The sequence below is a fragment of the Hemicordylus capensis genome, chromosome 3 (genome assembly GCF_027244095.1).
Source record: "Hemicordylus capensis ecotype Gifberg chromosome 3, rHemCap1.1.pri, whole genome shotgun sequence".
In the NCBI taxonomy this organism is placed as follows: Eukaryota; Metazoa; Chordata; class Lepidosauria; order Squamata; family Cordylidae; genus Hemicordylus; species Hemicordylus capensis.
In genome coordinates this window covers 248,914,432-248,934,960 of record NC_069659.1, presented here as the reverse complement: position 1 = coordinate 248,934,960, position 20,529 = coordinate 248,914,432, and positions in this window count along the sequence as shown.

Below are 20,529 nucleotides of genomic sequence, written 5' to 3'. Positions count from 1 at the left end.
TAGAACTATAATAAAACACCACTACTGATGGAAAAGGGGTCTTACAACACTATTATTTCTATTTGTGACATCATATGGTACAAGAACCCATTTCATACAGGAGTTAAATCATTAAAAGGTCATAACAGTTAAAATTAGTGTATCTTTTGAGCTCTGATAATGAAATTTTGTTCAGCATAGTTTTAATATAGGTCAAGCAAATGATCTGGAAAAGATAATTAAATAGCATGGTAGTTTACTTAAATGTGTGGTGGGGGGGCACACACAAAATTTAAAAATTCATCCTGCCTGTGGTTTTGAAGAAGGGTTTTTTCATAATGATTGCCTTTCTTCAGGGGCATAAACCCATGGGTCTCACCACAGAGCTGTGGAGTAAGGCCTAGAGCAATAAATGAAAAGAAAAATCTTCGACTAGGAAGAGACTGCAGCTAATAAATATTTGATCAGATACACAAATTCACACAGTTTGATAATGCCTAGAGGAATTTGCCATCATTTATTAACTTGTGCAATGTAAATGTACAGCACTATGTTTCTGAAGAAACAGAATGTTGATAAAAGCCATTACCTTTTTTTCTTTTCAGCCCAGTATTTTGCCAAATGTAGAAGTATCTGAAATGCTGTCAGGCTTCACATTTGCATGGATGAAACAAGGGAGTCAGACAAAAAGAACCACAAAAGCTGCATGCAAACCAACTGAGCAGCATTTCTATAGTGTCCTGAATGCAATAGCACATGGATATGGGACCATTTCATACAGGACACATGTCCTATTGCTGTAGAATGGAGCAAGGAAATGTACACATACCAGCTCAGCAGCATGTGAAGAGATCATACAAATGCATTTTTAGATGGGTGCACACTTGTTGGGCATCCACAGTTGGCAGCACATTCCTGAGTGTGTATCCATGATCTTCATACAGGATTGTGCAAGTAACTTTCCGACACCACTGTGTGCATGGAAACCATCACACGTGAAGCTTTCCCCTAAATGACCACACTCAGTTTGTGTTTCTAATGCTTCCCCATCTGAAAATGTCCTAGCAGAGCTCATTCCTGAAGGTGTGAAGATGGGACTACTCGAGATTCTGCAGAGCCTGGAATCAGATATGAATGGGGGGAAATCTCGGTTGACTTGGACACTGGCAAGCTTTTCTGTATAACAGAAGAAGCTATTGGCTATCATAAACATCCTGGGTCAAAGCAATCCATTAAGGTCTTTCGTTACTGGGGAAGAGAGGGCTGAGTGGGGGAGCCAGGGTCAAACCTACCTTCCCCCCAGATGAACAGTTGTCTTCTGTGTGGCACACGGCTCATGAGCCCACATAATCTGTGCTGCTGTTAGCAGTGAAGATCACTGGAGGCCAGGAAAATGAAGCCTGCCTCCAGATATCCCTAAATGCACCACACTCCTCGTGTGGTGCATTGAGGGATTTCCCCTCAAGACAGGTGCTGCAGGCACCTGTCTCTGTGTCTGCTTGGGCTGTCTGTAGCCCGAGCACACACACGACCCCAGCCCAGGTGAAATTCCTGGGCTACCCGAGGAGGCAGCGCCAGGATCAGCCTTGATCCTGGCACTTCACACAAGCAGTCCTACCCAGGTAGGGCTGCCCAAGCCTGGATAGGGCTGCTTGTGTGAACAGCCTCTGTGTGAGACAACAGCAGCTCAAGCAATTTCTGCTTCAGCATACAGCATGACATTTCAATGTAGATGCTCTTATCTCATCTGGAAGGAACTGAAGCCATCTTCACGCAATGTATCTGCATCAAGTGAACATGTGAAGGGAAGACTGGTATCCTACTTGCTAATCCCATGGCTGGTCTTTGCACTGTTAGCAAAAGTAACTTTCGCCATGTATGCTATGTGAGCATGGGTGGGACGCTGGCCTTTTGCAAAGTTCCCAGTTGTATGTGAGGAGGACCTACAAATGTACAGCTCTGTTCAGACCTTAGAAGAATGAGTGGAGGCTGGAGGTAGGGAGGGCAGGCACCGTCCCAGTTTTCCCTTTCCATACATGCACTGGAAACAAATATGTCATGTGATAAAATACTTGTGTCAAGAACACTGTGAGTGGAATGGGCCATCTTGCCTTTGGTAGGTTGTTGTATGTTCCACTGCTCTGCTTTGGCTGCAAGATGTTCCAGCATTGCGGAGTTGTCATTTGACATGCCTCCACTCCTGAAGTCAAGAAGTTGACCACTGCTGATTCCAAAAGGAAACGGTTTCTTCCTGAATGAGGAACAGGCTGTTTTGCCTGCTGCAGAAGTCCAGCTGGTTCTTTGCCTTACTTGCTCCCCGAACTCTGTGTCTGGATCCAGGTCTTGTTGTGCCTTGCTGCCCATGCTCACTCTGATCCATCTGCTGCACCTTGCTCCAGTCTAAAGGAAAGAATGGGCATCTTCAGTACTGGATGCCCGCCCAGGCATACACATATTCACAAAACTGTCTCTGTTAATAGCTAAATATTATAATGGAGCCCCAGGTGCTAACTTTAATTGTGCCTATTGCTTTCAGAGCAGAACCACAAGTCATGTGACTGGTACCAAAAGAACTCAGCTCTCCCTTTCCATTGGTAATGTGAAGCAAAAGAGAATGTGTGATGTAACATCATCACAATCTGAGTTTCATCACGCAAACAATGGAAACTTGGCAGGATCAAATACTCCAAGACCAGATCTAGGCTTCAGGGGTCCTTTGGCAACCTTGGACTTTCACACACAGCAGGTTTTACCATGAGTTTACTGGGAGGCTTTACTGCGAACTCAAAGTTGTCCAAAAAACCCCGAAGCAAATAGTGGATTTTTTAACCCTGGATATAAATCGGGCTACATTCTAATGCACAGTGAAAAACCCGAATTGTGTGTGAACTGCTCCCCGATAACTCACAGGAACTTCGGGGTAAATCTGGCTGATATGTGAACACACCCCCTCCATTCCAAAGGAGATGCGAGTTAAAGGGCTTTAAAAGCCCCATGTGAAAAACTTCCAGGATGCCAGAATGAATATCTCACTAAATCACCACCCACAAGCCATGAGCATAGAGGTGGTCTCGGAGATCAGCCATGGGCCCAGGGCAGCTGCCTAATAATGCTGACCCCTGATTCTGGCCCCCAAAAACAGGAATATAAGGGTTTGAATGAATAAGGGTATGGGTGAAGTTTAAATAAGCGTTGAATGATCTTTCTGCATTTCCTGAGCAGGCAAGTCTTAGAAACCTTGAAGTGGTAACCTTCTTTGCGAAGGTAGGAACACCTTCTGCCACTCAATCCAGCCTGCTTTTGTCAATTAAGGGGGCTCTCTGACAGCTTCTGAAATAACTCTCACTTAATCCCCAAGGAAAGGACAGACAGCAGACTAAGAAGAGAGGTGTTTAAAAGCAATTTGGAAGGATTAGAAGACCTTTGTGTTGGAAACCAGACTTACTGGGATCTCGTTGGGGCACAGAAGAGGAAGTAAATAAAATATCCTTTTTAGGATTACTTGTCTCATTGCTAAGGCATGTTTCATTATTGGGACCCACAACATACAACTGATATGTATTATGATAGGATAGGATAGAAGGTGACTCTGAATTTAAGGTGATGCCTTCAATAAAATGTGAATTCAAGATTATCGTTCCCCCCCACCCCCCATATTTCACAGGAAAGAACAGAGGGGAAAAAACTCATTTTGGATTTGGGTAGATACAGAGGCTCTACACACAACTGGTGTGTAGAGCCAGGAGGGGTTTGGTAGGGAGAGTGGGTCAAGCCTGCTCTCCCCACACGAGTGGCTAGCCCTCCCTGGGTGGCTGAATCGGCCGCGCACACGATTCCCGGCTCCATCACGGAGCTGGTAGGGGTGGTGGGCATTGGGGGCTGCCCAGCCCCCAGAAGTCCCAGCATGCCCCAGGCAAGTGCACGGGGCATTCCAGGGAGACCCCCAAAGCCGGGAGGCTTGTTGTTGCCTCCTGGTTGGGGGGTCTCCTCATGAGTTGCTGCAGCACACGATCCTGAAAAATGGGATTAGCAGAACGCGCACTCCGCTAACCTTGTTTAAGGGGAGGGGCACGTAGGGAGGTTTGCTGCCAGGAGCCACACGGCTCGCGTTGCAGCACAGGACCAGGAGAAACCAGGCTAGGCTCCATTAGCCCGCTTTCTCCTGGTTGTGGGAATAGCCTCACAGTAGAGGAAAGAAACCCAGTTTTGCTCCAAGTACTTAAAGAGGGACAAAGGAAGTCAAAATATCAAGGTGATGATTGCAAATGAAATAAATAGCTGTCCCAAGGCAATATGGGGTACATTATGAAGGCGCCTGAAAGTTGCTCAAGCCTTGGAAAAGAAGCAGCAAGGAAATCTCACTTGTATAAGGATGAAGGCGAGGAGGAGGATGGAAAAGGCATTGACTGCAAATATTAAGCAGGCAAGGGAAAAGAGGCACTATGACAGAAGCACTTTTAAAAGGTTAGCATAAATCTAGGAGCCTTAAAATACACTCCTAAAAGTCACTGTACATGATTTGTAATTAGATGGATGAGATTCTGTACAATTTGACATATGTCATAGAACATATTCCCCATAGAACAGCCTTGTCTGGAGAACAGACAATACAACTTTTATAGGCCCATAATGCCAGTAATGTGTGTGTGTTTTTAAAAGCATATTCTTCATTGTTGAAATACGGTACTGTATTCTAACATAATATACATTCCTGGGGCAATGCAGCAGCATTGAAACTATGTTTCTTCATCCTCCATGGCTTTCTTATTAGGTAGCATGCATTTGTATGCCTGGTTGTGAAAGTCATCTGAGGATATAGTCTAAAGCATATAAGAAGTGTCGTGCATTTACTTCAAGTTAAGAGCATGCTTGAGATACCTGATTAGAGAATTTCTGGGGAGTTAGATGCTAAATTAGGTCATCAAAGAAAACAAAATCATAGACTTTACATGAGATTCTGTTTTTGTTCAGCTGAGTGCTGTTTGGATAAACACATTAAAAGACCGAAAAGTCGGGTAATATGTCCTTGCAGATATTTCAGGAACAAAATGTTGATGAGTATATTACATGTGGGAGCTGCTTTCAGTTGCTCCAGATAGCAGCTGCAACACTGTGCGGTTAAGCATTCAAGTCAACATATCACAATGTGGAGTGAATAATTATTTTTTGCATGCCTCTTTAAAAATGGCGTAAATGAAGTTGTCCAGTCCACATGGCATGCAAGTGCACATAAAGAGCTGACCACATCACTAGAAGAGCCATAACGTGCAGCCATCATATGCTCACCAATCCAAATATTTCAGAAAGTGACCAACTTGAGTATCAGTGAAGATTACTGATACTCCAGAAGTGTATTTTTGCTGAGCTTCATCTGGTTCGCCAATTATGCCCTTACCTTGACCAGCAGGCATTAATGACAGTGACCCATGCCCTTGTTATCTCCTGTTTAGATTATTGTAACACTCTCTATCTAAGGTTACTTTTGATGACGACCGGGAAGCTGTAGCGGGTCCAGAATGCAGCAGCTCTCCTACTCATGGGTGCCAGAAAATATGAAAGGGTAACACTTCTCCTACAGTCATTGCACTGGTTGCCTGTTCGCTTCCAAGCTCAATTTAAGGTCCTGGTTCTAACCTTCAAAGCCTTGCAGGGCCTGGCACCTGTCTACCTACAGACCTGCCTCTCCCATCCAGTTACATCCCGTCCAGTTAGATCATCTCAGATGGCCCTTCTGTTGGTCCCTGATTTCCGAGATGTCCAGGGCTCTAGGACCCATGAAAGGGCCTTTTTGGTTGCTGCCCTGCTCCTTTGGAACTCTCTCCCCCTACAGATCCGACTAGCCCCTTCCTTACTGATCTTCAAACCGCTATTGAAGACTTTTTTTTTTCACCAGGCTTTTGCCCTGTAGTTTATTTTTCTGTTCTTTGGTAGTTACTTTAGTTTTTAATTTAGAATGTAATTTTTAATGTTGCCTGTTTGCATGTTGTTGTGCACCGCCCAGAGTCTTCAGAGTGGGCCGTCTATTAAATGTCTCTAATAAATAAATAAATAAAATTACTGTTGTTAATAATATACTATGATATTACTACTATTATTTATCCTATTATTTATCTTAGAGAGCTCCTTCTTCTGCATGATCCCCACTGCATGTTAAGGTCATCTGAGGAGGTCCATCTCCAGTTACCACCGGTTCGTCTGATGGCAACTCAGAGACTGGCCTTCTCAGTACCTGCTCCTGGGTTGTGGAATGCACTCCCAGAAGAAATCCATAATCTGAATTCATTGCTGGCCTTTAGGAGAGCCCTTAAAAACTAATTGTTTGGCCTGGCCTTCCAGGGTTTTAGATGACTGGAAAATTGTTTTAAATTGTTTTGAATGGTTGACCTGGTTCTCCAGGGGTTTTTAGCTGTTGAATTGTTTGAATTGGTTTTATTTTTTTATAGTTTTGATTTTAACTGTTAACTGGTTTTAATTGTTTTTACCTTGTTGTAAACCACCTTGAGCCACTTTGGAAGGGTGGTATATAAATCAATCAATCAATCAATCAATCAAATAAATAAATAAATAAATAAATTTTAAAAAAACTTCCATTTAAGAGAAAGTGCTCAACCTCTTGGGCTCAGATTCACTCATACTCCAGAAAGCATGAACATTTTAAGGTTCTTGTCCTAACTTGTAAATCTTGTAAGCAGTAAAGATGTACAGTTTCACACATTGTACTAGCTATACTGTCTCCAAAAGAATGGGAGAGAAAGTGGGGAGGGAGTGGGCATGAAAGAAATAATAATGCAAAACGGAAAGCAAGAAAGACTAAGAAAACAGAAATTGTGAGAACAAAAGAACAAAAAATAAAGGGGAATAATGACTGAAGATCATGAACTCTCTCTGTTTTATTCTTTTGCAAGCAACAACAGCACAGAGAAGGCTCAGACAAGGTGATCACTATGGCAATTGAAAAACCAAGGGACGAAGGCAGGCACACACTGAATGGATACAATGGGGCTCGGGTTACTGCCAAAACCCTTTCTCTTGGAGCTCTAGAAAGTTTGGATGTGGGTCTCTGAGCTGGCACGATCCCATCAGTCAGTGTGACGCACAGACACCACGTAGAACAGAAGAAGCTGTAGAGTTTCACACATTTTACTAGTTTATTACTCAGACACAATGTGCACTTTAGCCCTATTCATGCATTATGTTCAAAGAATAGTAGTTTGCAAGCACTGTGAGATTCATTAGTAGATACTTCCTGGTACAAATTTGGTATCAGGCATTCTCTAAGAAAGGTAATTAATTTTATGTATTATTTATTTAACATATTTGCAGAGGCGCTCTTACCCCTGGACTTCGGGGCTGAAGTCCGGGGCCTCCACAGGCTCCGGGGGCCCCCAAATCCTCTTTAGTCTGTCCTGGGTTGTGTGGTCACCTGTTGGAGCATGATGATGCTTTTTGCGGGGGGGGGGGGCTCCAAAGGCCTTTAGGTCCAGGCTCCAAAATTACCTAGGTGCACCTCTACATATTTGTATAAGTCTCTAGGCAGTTTACAGCAATAAAACAAACCAAAATATTTTACCAATTAAAACATATTAAAATATCCAATTACAATACCCACTTCATAAGAATGAAACCAGTATATTATTGCCACTGAAGAAGACCAAATATTGGTTACACCTTTTTTTATCACTTTGAGGGACGGACTTTACTACCAACTAACCTGCAGCCACTTATCCTACAAGGATTTCATCATTGAACTGCCATGTATACTTTCTCATATGCTTTTAAAATATATGTGTTGTTAAATGTATGATTATACCCATACATGTAATTTATATAATCCTTTATACTTACTACAACCCTAGGATTAAATACATTAACATCTTGATTTAGGATTCTCTTGTATCATTGAATCCTAGATTTCAAAGTTTCGTTTCTCTTGTTTTCTTACTTTTAAAATGAACACATGTACAGTCATTCACACAAAATCAGTTCATGTGTGCAGACATCTGTACACACTCTCAGCATAATGTCTTAACAAGGCTTAAGCCTTGACCTTGAAGCTCCAATATCCCCTCTCTGTGACACTGGAAGCAGCACTGAACCTGAGAACAGCATAGGGGTGGTGAAACCTCTTACACTGTCCCCACTTTCATTTGGTGTGTGGAGAATAGCACACAAGGTTGTCCTTGCTAACTGAGCAAAGAGGCCCTTTTATTATCCTATATTTAGCTGGGAAGAGCAACTCGCCCTATCCAACCCCAACACAACATTTCTCCAGTGACTGCTGATGATGTCTACCTTATGTTTCTTTTAGATTGTGAAAAAGTCTTTCTTTTAGACTCTGTGCTCTTTTCAGCACAGGGATCCATCATTGTATTTAATCTTTATTTTTCTATGTAAACTGCCTTGAGAACTTTGGTTGAAAAGCAGTATACTATTCATCATCTTCATAGTAGTAGAAAGACCCAAGTTGAGGAGAGGGAGACAAGACTGGGGGCAGGTGGGCACTGGGATGAGTTTCTGTATTGTCATGGGGTAGAAGAAATGACGTTCTTAATGAAGAAGTCTCGAGAAGCGTGATGTGCCTGTGTGGGTGACACAAGAACAGGAATGGAGATAAGTTGGTTATGTGCAGGCACTGGGGCCCTAGGTGCTGGGATGGGTGTATGTTGAAAGACAAAGGTTGGGAACAGTATGGTATGTATTCAGCTGCAACATCTGCAAGACACACACACACACACACACATACACACACACACACACACACACACACACACACACTCTATATCTATCTATATCTACATCTACATCTACATCTACATCTATATCTATATCTATATCTATATCTATATCTATATCTATATCTATATCTATATCAGGGCTGCTCAAATTTGGCCCTCCTGCAGATGTTGGCCTACAACTACATAACTCCATAATCCTTGACTATAGGGCATTGTGGCTGGGGATTATGGGAGTTAGAGTCCAAAAACGTCTGGAAGGCCAAAGTTGATTAGCAGAGAGAGAGAGAGAGAGAGAGAGAGAGAGAGAGAGAGAGAGAGAGAGAGAGAGAGAATCAACTAGGAAAGTGCTTATATATAGAGAGAGGCTATTCTCACGAGCAGCTGAAACCGGGCCAAGGAAGCCCAGTCTGGTTTCAGCTGCTCGTGTGCAGCAATGGAAGTTGTGTGGCTCCTGGAGGCAAGCCCTCCTAACTGTCCCCCTCAAACAAGGTTAGCGGAGCGAGCACACCACTAACCCTGTTTTTTTGGTCGTGTGTCACCGCAGCATGGCTCCACACCACAGCAACCTATAAGTAGACACCCAACCAGGAGCCAGAACAAGCCTCCCAGCACTGGAGGCTTTTGCGCGGGTCATCCTGGAACTTGCCCAACCCCGCTGCCCCAGCCGGCTCCATGACAGAGCTAGTAATCATCTGCGCTGTGGATACAGCCACCCAGGGACAGTTCCCTGCTCATCTGTGGGGTGAGCGGGTCAAGTTCGCTCTCCCAATAAACCCCCTTTAGGCTCTCCATACTGCTCATGTGGAGAGCCTTAGGGAGTTAACCATATATTTATGAAGCGTATATATAGGGGAAGATAAAATTTCATTGGAGTAAATTATGGTGACAGTTGGTGTCTGTCTAGTGGAGAATGCCTCACACCTTAACTCTGGAAACACTGCCCTCTATAATGCTAAGTTTTTAAATAGCACATTTTCAAAGACTTGAAATGGGCGATCTGACCTAATAAAAGCCTGTAAAGTAGGTTAGCATTATTACAGATTGGGGGGGGGAGGTAGGTTATCCCATTTTGTCTGCTTCTTTGTGGATTCAGGAGGAGGTCATAATTAGAATTGCCAACCCTTCAGGATTGGCCTGGAGTTTCCAGGAAGTAGCATCTTCAAGTCTCTGCTGAAAGAATCCTGAAGATTTGAATGGCTTAACACAATAAATATTATTATTTTTTGGCGGGGGGGGGCGATATAGGAAGAAAAATCTCCCAGAATAGCTTCAGTCAGAGTTAGGAACATAGGAACATAGGAAGCTGCCATATACTGAGTCAGACCATTGGTCTATCTAGCTCAGTATTGTCTTCACAGACTGGCAGCGGCTTCTCCAAGGTTGCAGGCAGGAATCTCTCTCAGCCCTATCTTGGAGAAGCCAGGGAGGGAACTTGAAACCTTCTGCTCTTCCCAGAAGTGGCTTCATCCCCTGAGGGGAATATCTTGCAGTGCTCACACATCAAGTCTCCCATTCATATGCAATAGGGCAGACCCTGCTTAGCTATGGGGACAAGTCATGCTTGCTACCACAAGACCAGCTCTCCTCTCCTGAGTTGGCATCCCTAGTCATAATCACTATCTGCAATGTGGCTGACAGGAGATGAAAGCAGAGAGGAAGATTTAAGGAGAGGCTGGAAGTGGGCTGTTAAAACCTCTCAAAGCTGTAAGTATGACTTTATCACAGGGACCAATGTGATCAATTTTGTTGGTGATGAGAGAAAATATGAAGGTTAAAACTATTTAGTAATGGGAAACATTAAGGGTAATGTCAAACATTATTTGAAGTACAGATTGAATTTTCAAAGTGTTTTGGTCTTAAAGCTCAAAAAAACAAAATGTTTGCTAACTTTAATTTCTGATGTAAACATACAACAAGTGTCTCTAAGGTGGAGAAGGCCTTTCAGAAATAGTTTCACACATCCCTAACATTCAGGAGGGCAGGGATTATTTGCAGTCTTCTCTAATGAATAAATTTCATTGCCTTCCTGCAGCTCCAAAGGAGTATGAAAGAACTGTGAAGACAAAAAGAAGTCTGCCGAGGTGTACACATTGATCATGTGTCTCCTGAAGGTGGCATTCAATAAAGACAAATGTTAGCAAGCAAATGACATGGCCACAGGAGCTGGGGAGTCATGAAAAATGAATTAACCTTTTCTCTGCTGTAATTCCTGCAACATCATTTTCAACTCAAATGGGTGTTTCACTGTAATTAGTGGTGTTTCAAGGCATGACAGGTACATCTGGCAAACATCTGTCAGACATTCCTAGGAAGTGCAAAGTGGTTAGAGCTTCTGCAGCATGTGCTGTCATATGGCAGCATATGGTATATCTAAAAAACAGCCAAAGAGAAAGAAACTTTTATACAATCTGTACATTTCTTAAAGGTCAGCACTTGTTTCCCCCCCCCCTCCAAATATCACTGCACATATATGCATCAGTGCTCCCCCCACCCACTTCTAGCTTTGGTCTTCTGCTCTGTCTCAGTGACCTTTCAAATCTGGAAAGTATTATATTTGGAGATTCCCAAAACAAGAACCACCAGATTGTGAGCCCTTTGGGGACAGGGATCCATCTTATTTATTTGTTATTTCTCTGTGTAAATTGCCCTGAGCCATTTTTGGAAGGGCGGTATAGAAATCAAATTATTATTATTTCGTTTACACAGTCAAACAGGTGTTATTGACTGGTTTGTTTTATCCAGACATCGAATCCTTCCCAAGGACCTGAGATGGCTGAATTTTATTGTCAATGTTGTTGCTGTTGTTATAGATATCGTCGCAGAATATAGGCTGTTCCCAGTAAAGCTGTTTTTTGTAATTGGCTGATGGTGATTTCTGTGGCCCCTATGGTGTTGAGGTGCTCTTCAAGTTGTTTTGGAATTGCACCTAGGATGCCAATTACCACTAGGATTATTTTGGTCTTTTTCTGCCACAGCCTTTCAATTTCAATTTGTAGATCTTTGTATTTTGTTATTTTTTTCTATTTCTTTTTCTTCTATTCTGCTATCCCCTGGTATTGCTATGTCGATTATTTTAACTTGTTTTTCTTAAAATAAAAATAAAATAAAATAATCAACATAGCAATACCAGGGGATAGCAGAATAGAAGAAAAAGAAATAGAAAAAAATAACAAAATACAAAGATCTACAAATTGAAATTGAAAGGCTATGGCAGAAAAAGACCAAAATAATCCTAGTGGTTATTGGCACCCTAGGTGCAATTCCAAAACAACTTAAAGAGCACCTCAACACCATAGGGGCCACAGAAATCACTATCAGCCAATTACAAAATGCAACTTTACTGGGAACAGCCTATATTTTGTGATGATATCTATAATCTATAATAATATTGATGATATAATTCAGCCTTCCCAGATCCTTGGAAAGGACTCGATGTCTGGATAAAACAAACCAGTCAATAACACCTGTCTGACTGTGTAAACAAGAAATAATAATAATATGTAGAACAACTTTCTTAAGCTCGTAATCAAGCACAGCCTGTCAGATCCTCCCTTTACTGTTTATTGCTTCAGTGTTAAAGCTTTTGGTATAGAGAATTCCAGTTAAGGTTTTTTTGTAGGGTTGTGCATTTTGTTTTTGTTTTTTCTGTTTTGTTTTTGTCCCAAATCCAAAACACCCATTTTGTTCTTTGTTCGAAACCAGCCAATCCAAAAACACCCCAATTTTGTTCTTTGTTCAAAATTGCAAAATCTGAATCTGAAAAGTTTTGGATTTTTAAAAATGGCCCTGGGGCAAAACTAGTGGGTGGGGGTCGTAGTGCCCAATGGGTGGAAGCTACCACCCAAATTTCAGAGGAATTGAGCAAAGGGCTGGTTTTTGGTGAATTTTTGAATTTTAAGATATTTCCCATAGGGAATAATGGAGGTTTCAGCAAAAGTACAGCTTTGAGGGGAAATGGGTGGCCCAGAACAGAGTAGGATGAGTGGTAGTGCCCAGTGGGGGCAAGGAAGTTGACAGAATTATTTCAAAGGAATTGGGCAGAAGGCTGATTTTTAATGTTTTAATGGAGTTTACATGTCTTTAAAGTTCTTCCCCATAGGGAATGATGGAGGTTTCAGCAGTCCTATAACTCCACTTGTGGGGGCACTGGGGTAGCCCAGAGCGAGTGGTGGTGTAGAGCACATAGGGTGGCAACCACCCCCATGGGTTGCTAACCCATGGGGTACTGGGTTCTGTTGTTTCTGAAATGTTTTGAGTGTAGATTCTCTGGAAGCATATGAAAATGGATTCATGGTTTGTCGTTGAAAATCTCATATGCTATCAGAGAATCTAAACCCAGAACACCTCAGAAACAACAGAAGCCAGCACCCCATAGGTTAGCAACCCATGGGGGTGGTTGGCACCCTCTGTGCACTACACCACCACTCACTCCCGGCCACCCCAGTGCCCCCCAAGTGGAGTTATGGGTCTGCTGAAACCTCCAATATTCCCTGGGGGGGGGAACCTTAAAGATGCGTAAACTTCAACAATTCCTAAGGAATCAGCCCTTTGCCCTGTTCCTTTGGAATCTGGGTTGTGGCAGGCACCCCTTGGGTCACTACCACCCGACCCACTCTTCTGCCCCCAAAGCCCCTTTTCTGCCCCGAATCCACCCCAAATAACATCAACATCACACATCATCAACAACAGCTGAGCTTTGCAAAGAACCTGGCAGATTTCCAAAGGTCATGCACATCCACAAACCCCCACAGAAATGCAATTGATCCCTTTGAAGGCCTATACAGTGTGGGACCCAGGTGAAGGGAAAAGGCCTTCTTTTCTGGAAAAGCATCAATCAACTCTTCCTTCTGTACATAGAGACACCTCTTAAAGTGGTGATTCTTTTCTGTTAGCAGGGGGAGAGCACTTTTGGGACAGGTAACCACCTTATTTATTGAGTGAGTTTAGTTTAGTTTAGTTTAGTTTAGTTTAGTTTAGTTTTCTATGTAAACCACATTGAGAACTTTTGTTGAAAAGGGGTGTATAAACATTCCAGTCATCATTATTGTCATTGTCATAGTAATAGTAGTAGTAGTGATGGGTTCAGGGTACCCACAAGTAACTATTTAATTAGTCGAAAGAGTTTAAAGCTTTATATTAAATCTGCTCAGTACAAAAGCTAAACAAGCAAACTGTTACGATTTGACAATTAGAGTATATATATTCCCATGAGGTTACCTGTTTTAAATGCATCTCACAAGTTTCCAGCTGGCCACCTTGCCTACCTAATTTCAGATCCAATCTTTACCAATCCAAGTAGATCCATTTAAATAATCAGCTTAAGTGGAAGGACCAGAACACTCTATGGTTGTTCAGATGACCCATGAGGCTGGGGCTAGGGTGGGCTGTGGGGAAAGGCAGGACACAATCTGCCTTCCCCCGCATGAGCTAGGGCTCACTTGGACAATGACACACTTCACACCCACACGATCAGTGTGGTGGCCATGTTCTGAGGGGGATCTGGAGGAGGAAGTCCTCCAGTATTCCACAATGCATTGCGTGGGCAGCTGAGAGGCTGGCTGTGTCAATGCAGCAGCTCCTGGCTTCCTGGCCGCTCGACAGGCAGCACTCTATTTTTGAAAGGGAGCTAGGCTGCTAGGAGATGCTGCATATAGCACTGATCGCAAACATGGTCGGGGCTGGGAGATAAATGGGGGATGCGTGGCTTTAACCTTAGTTAAAGCCTAGGTAAAAAAATTGGGTCGCCACCTAATGGCACAGCAGGGAAATGACTTGACTAGCAAGCCAGAGGTTGCCGGTTCAAATCTGCGCTGGAATGTTTTCCAGACTATTGGGCTGCAGCGATATAGGTGCTGTAAGTCATCAACCCATACTGAGTGGGAGATGGCAATGGTAAACTTCTCCTGTATGCTACCAAAGACAACCACAGGGCTCTGTAGGCGCCAGGAGTCGACATCAACTCGACGGCACACTTTACGTTTAAAAAAATTGGGTAGCCCTGCTCTGGAGCAGCAGGGTAGGATCGGGTCCCATGGCTCTACACGAGCCTCACTACCCAGGTTTTCCTGCTCCTGCTCTGCTTTGGCTGGTCATGAGAATGATCTTTCTGTGTCTCTTTTTTCATACTTGGGTGGCATTTTAAGGAAGGACTGTGCCTTGTGCAAAAGGTTCTGATAGAAATTCATTAAATACATTTGATTGGGGAAGCTGCCCCTGTCAGACTGAAATACAAGGATAACGTGTGAGTACATGCGTGGAGAGAGCCAGTGTGGTGTAGTGGTTAGAGTGCTGGACAAGGACCGGAGAGACCCGAGTTCAAATCCCCATTCAGCCATGATACTAGCTGGGTGACTCTGGGCCAGTCACTTCTTTCTTAGCCTAACCTACTCACAGGGTTGTTGTGAGGAGAAACTCGAGTATGTAGTACACTGCTCTGGGCTCCTTGGAGGAACAGCGGGATATAAATGTAAAAATAATAAAAATTAAAAATAATACATGGAACTTAATTTGCAAATCCAAAATAATATAAGTGACTGTACAAAGTATTGACTGCTTACATAGTACAGAAGTGAAGGTGCACACAACTTGCAATTTCTACACTTTTTGAAGCACAAGTGAAAACTTTAAGCACCTTAACTCTCTTCTTAAGCTGAAGTTTTTTTTTTCATATTTGGATTCTTTCCTAGACATAGAGAAGTGCACAGAGAAAACCTCGTCATCCATAAGCAAACATTGTTCTATTATACCTCTTAAGGAAACAAACATTACACTTTTTCATCAGGGTATGGGAAGAAATGGAAAGGGGAAAACTAGGTGCCTTTATATTTCGAGAAACTGAAAACAGCTCATGAGCATAAATAACTGTGTTTAGAGATATTGCTTTATTGTTCATTTAAAAAAACCAGTTGAAACTTATTGCCAATATCACAGTGTTATTTAAAGATTTAAAACTGAGTCAATCTAATGGGGAAATAATTGCCTGAAATTCTCAGAGGTGAAATTTTTAGAAGTGCCTCAGTAAGTGAGAAGCCTCAATCCAGCTCAAGCACAATGAGATTTCCTTGTGTTAATTAACATCAAACTAATGCCTGCTGTATGGTGAACATTTTTAGTTTGCCTCATGTCTCTGAAGCAAAGTCAAAGATGCAAGTCAGTGCAGCAGTAATGGCAAAACAAACCTTGGAAGTACCTTGTTTGAATCTCATCTCTGCCATGAACACACTACAGTAAGTAGCCACAGGCAAGCCACTCTATCTGCAATATGGGGATAAAAATACTGACCTATACCCTTCAACTGCCCAGTTTCAACCATATTTTTCACAGTCCTTCTGTCCCAAGAAAATCCCACCTGGTTGCAGTCTGAATGTTCAGAAAAAAACTATGTATGATGCCCCTTACACAGCTGTTGTAAGGATTGCAAAAGGTTAGCAGTCAACATGCTCCTCAGCATTACAAGTGCAAAGCAAGAGATGTACCCTTGCAGAAAAACTGATGCAGAGCTTAGCCAAAGACCAGCCATGCAACTGATCACATGCACAAGGGGAAAGGGGCACAATGTTTGCAGCTCTCTGCTCCTTCTAAAAGTACTTTTTGGCTTCCAGAAATATGTCTCTGAGCACTGCATCGCCCCAGGGACATATTTCTGGAAGCCAGAAAGTACTTTTGAGCAGTGGGAACAGCAGTTAAATCATAGCCCTTCCCCCTGTATGTGTAGTCAGCTGTGTGGCAAGTCTTTGGCTGAGCTCTGCAGCAGCCTTTCTGTGAAGGCACTGCTCTTGCTGTACTTTCATAATGTGGAACATGTCGGCAAATATATTTACAGTGCTTTGAGAACTCAACAAACCCAGAGAGCGCTCCCCACCCCCACCATACTCTGAGAAGATATTATAGAGTATTTTATAGTCTTTGCCTGGTTGAAAGACAGGAAAGAGGTGATAGGAATAAATAGTTTTTACAGTGAAGAAGTATACTATGGGTTAACCAGGAATTCTATTTGTCTAATACTATAACTTTATATTTAGGATCTGGAGCTGGGGTGATATATGAAAAATTCTTTGTGAAGAACTTCTGGCCCAAATTTTGGGGAGTTCAGGGACAAAATACGTTTGAAACCACCACCTCCCCAACTCACCTTATTTTGCCTCCACCCTTTAGCTGTGGGAGCACTTCTCACAACAGTGGCTGAAGGCTGCCTTTCCCCCCCTTTTTTGGCTCCACTTGGAACAATGCTATGCCATTGTAGCATTGTTTTGAGGGGAATTGTGTGTGGTGGGGTGGGGGTGGCAGCCACCAGGCAAGAGGAGAAGTATTGCTATCACTGGTAAAGCATCAATTTCCCTCTTCAATGACTGAATTGACCCTCTAACTTTGCTGCTTATAAATGGGGTGTCAACATTGGGAAAATATTTGTCTCAGCCTTATTAGAACAGCAGACATTTGTCTGCATTCCTGCCTAAGTATATTAACATGAATTCATTTAACACAGGGGTTCCCAACCTGTGGAAGCCCAGCCAGGGCTTCCTTGTGAGAACCGCAGGGATTGGGCCCAATCCCAGTGGGGCAGTGTCACCTAGCCCCACTTTTAAACCTGGCCCTTAGCCCTTAATCCAGGCTTGAGAGCCCTTAACCTGGCCTCCGGGATCGTGTGTTCGTTGGGGCTATGTTCAGCACCAGTGGACACAGAGATGGGTGCCTAGAGTGCTCATCTCCTGGGGGAATCCCCGTATGCATCACACATGTCATATGGTGCATTGTGGGATATCCGGAGGTTGGGATGCATCGTCTCAACCTACTGAGCTCTGCACTGCTGGCAAGCAGTGCGGACCATCTGGGAGTACAGTTCACAACACTGTTACACAGACCAGAGCTCATTGCGGCGGGGGGCGGGGAGAGGTGGGTTCGATCAGGCTTCCCCCACACCCATCTGCCGCCCCACCCACCTGGTTGTGTGGACAACCTCTAAAAATAACAATTGTGTTTGTTGTGGCTGTATTGCCATTCCTACTACTAAACATGTAAAATGTGATGAACAGACACACGCCCTTAAACATGCAGGGCTATTTGCTGATGAGCCCTGATCATATTATGTGTCAGCTGGGTGATCAAGGAGCTAGCCAGGATTCCAGCTGGGTAAGATGGAAGTGAAGAAAATATGCCTAAAAAGTCAGATATCTTTTTCGCATGAGGCATTCCTACAATCGCAAAAAGTTGACTGCATGGACTGTGCCACTTCTTGTCCGTGTGAGCCATTTCAGTGGCTGAGAGATTAACACAGGATCTTGTCCTTGGTGCACTTGGGCTACACAGACTGGATACGTTCCCATTATTCCTTAAATTAGCGCCATTACATTTTGTACTTGAGCAAAAATAGCACATGTTTCATCTCAGTTGTAAAGAAAACATGCTGCTACAAATTAGCACTTGCTTGAAATGTGGTAGCCGAAAGGACTGGACCTCCATAACTGATGCACTGCATATGTATTTTGTCCTCTGTATGCCGAGTATAAAATGCTGTGTTAGGCACTGTCCTCATTTCCCTGAGGGCTGCCAATGATGAACAATGATCACACACAGAGTTGTCAGTCGCTAAATTATTGAAAGAGGGAAGAGCTCAGTCGCTCACTGGGTGCCAGGCAGAGAAGTGGGCAGAGTCTGACATCACTTGATAAATTATCTTCAATGTAGGATTGTTGCTCTTTTCTCCATGTCCTTTCAAAATATAGTTATGTCGTTTTTGCAGAAATTTCAGCAAAGTTCTCTAGATCATGTCTGAGCCAATCTGAGACGAGCAGCAGACCATGTGCCTGTCCCTACTTATTTGGATCTACCTCTCAGTCACTCTCTTTCCCACAAAAGGAGAAAGGTATTGAGCCAGAAAGAGAAAGGTACTGAGCTGATACCAGAAGAACATGCTGAGAAAGGGGAATGGCTTAAACTTTCAAACAGGGTAGACATTTAAAACGAGTAATGTTACAATAAAGCCTTCTTCCACTTGGCTTCTAGTTTCTCATCCTCATCTATAACTTATCTCTGGAGACCCAGAGAAGGAGGTAAAAGCCCTGCATTTTAAAATCAAATCCTGAGAACCAACAACACTGTTACACAGAAAAGACATCAAAAATCACTCAGTCTATAACTACATAATTAGTCTTTGCTGCTGCTATTCTCAGACTGCTGCTATGTATGCAGCCAGATTAATTCTAAGGTGGGAAAAGAGAACAAGGGGGGAATACAGACACAGAGCTTTATTAACTATGCAGCTATGTTAACATCCATTCTCAAGAGAATGCTAGTGTGGCTTTCAGAAATTGCGGGGGGGGCGCACTTTCTCTCTAGAAGCAAGATGCTGGGTAGTTGGCTTACTGATGACAAACAGTTTGTTGAAGATTCAGCTATGATCTTTTAATCAAGATCTTCTGTCTTTCTATACTTTTTTGTATTTTTGTAAGGAATCAGCTGTTCCCCACACCTCTCCACTTCATGTATTCCTGCATTCATTTGTTCTTCAATGACTTGCAGATACAAAAATATATATACTTTGCTAGTGAGCTAGTTATTATTGATTTTATATGCAACTGATTTTTATTTTATTTTTTCTGGCCGGAACCCAAGCCTATAGGTGGCTTACAGCATTACCATAATAATATTTAATACATTAAACACTAAAATAACCATTACTGTATCAATGCAATCTATCAGCAGCATAATTATATGCAACCGCCCAGAGATGAAAGTTTGGGCAGTATATTAGATAGATAGATAGATAGATAGATAGATAGATAGATAGATAGATAGATTATTTTTTAATTATTTTGTTACATCTGCTGGCCAACCATTCCTTTGTTAGGTCTTTTGTAATCCAGAATGGTCAGTTGCTGCTTCACCATCGGAAATTTAGGGGATCATCCCTTTGTAGCTGGGGGAGTTTCTCTGGGTTTTTGAACGAGATAGCCCATCAGGGTTTGATGGTTTGGCTCCAGCTGAAGGAAGGGGAAAGATTCGGGTGTGCGTGAGAAACAGCAGTGAAGGCTGGCCAAGTCACTCTCTGAGGATCTGCATTATAGAAGCACCAGTTGATCTCCACTTATGCTTGTAATAAAGCATGTATTACAAAGATACTGTATGAGTAAGTCTCTAGCCTTCTCGCATGCAAAGGAAACAAACCTCAGTAGTGCTGCTCTTAGAACTTGTCATAGTCCAGAAAGTGGGGAGGACACAATATGTTCATCACATACACACCAAATCATAGCAAAAATGGATTTAAATAGCACTTACTGGCTGACAATGAAGCACCAGTGCAATGGGAGAAGCATCCATGCATCTGAAAAGTTCTACTAACTCAGTTCCACTGCTGACTCAGTGGTAGGGGCAGATTTTGATGAACTCCTCTTCCCCAGGAGCCTTTCTGTGCCACCCAAAAATATGTCCATGAAGGTCATACAGCCCTTAGGGACATATTTTCAGGTGACACAGAGGGGGAAAGCGAGGTTATTTGGGGTGGAATTGAAGGTTATTGAAAGTACACACACACACACACACACACACTAGCACCAGTGCAGCATTAGTCTGGAACTCTTTAGAAGCATTGATCCCACACTGGTGTTTCTCTCATTGCACCAGTGCTTCACTAGTCAGAATATCAGCCACTATCTTTAAACCAATTTTAAAACAATTTAAGGTCTTGAAATTTTTCATTTTTGTTGACAATGAGCTCTCTGCAGCCAAGGAGACTGTGGTTGACATGCCTGAACTGTATGTTTAATAGAAATTTTATGGGGAATAATGATTGGCCTGAGAGCCAGCTCTGATTAGCACA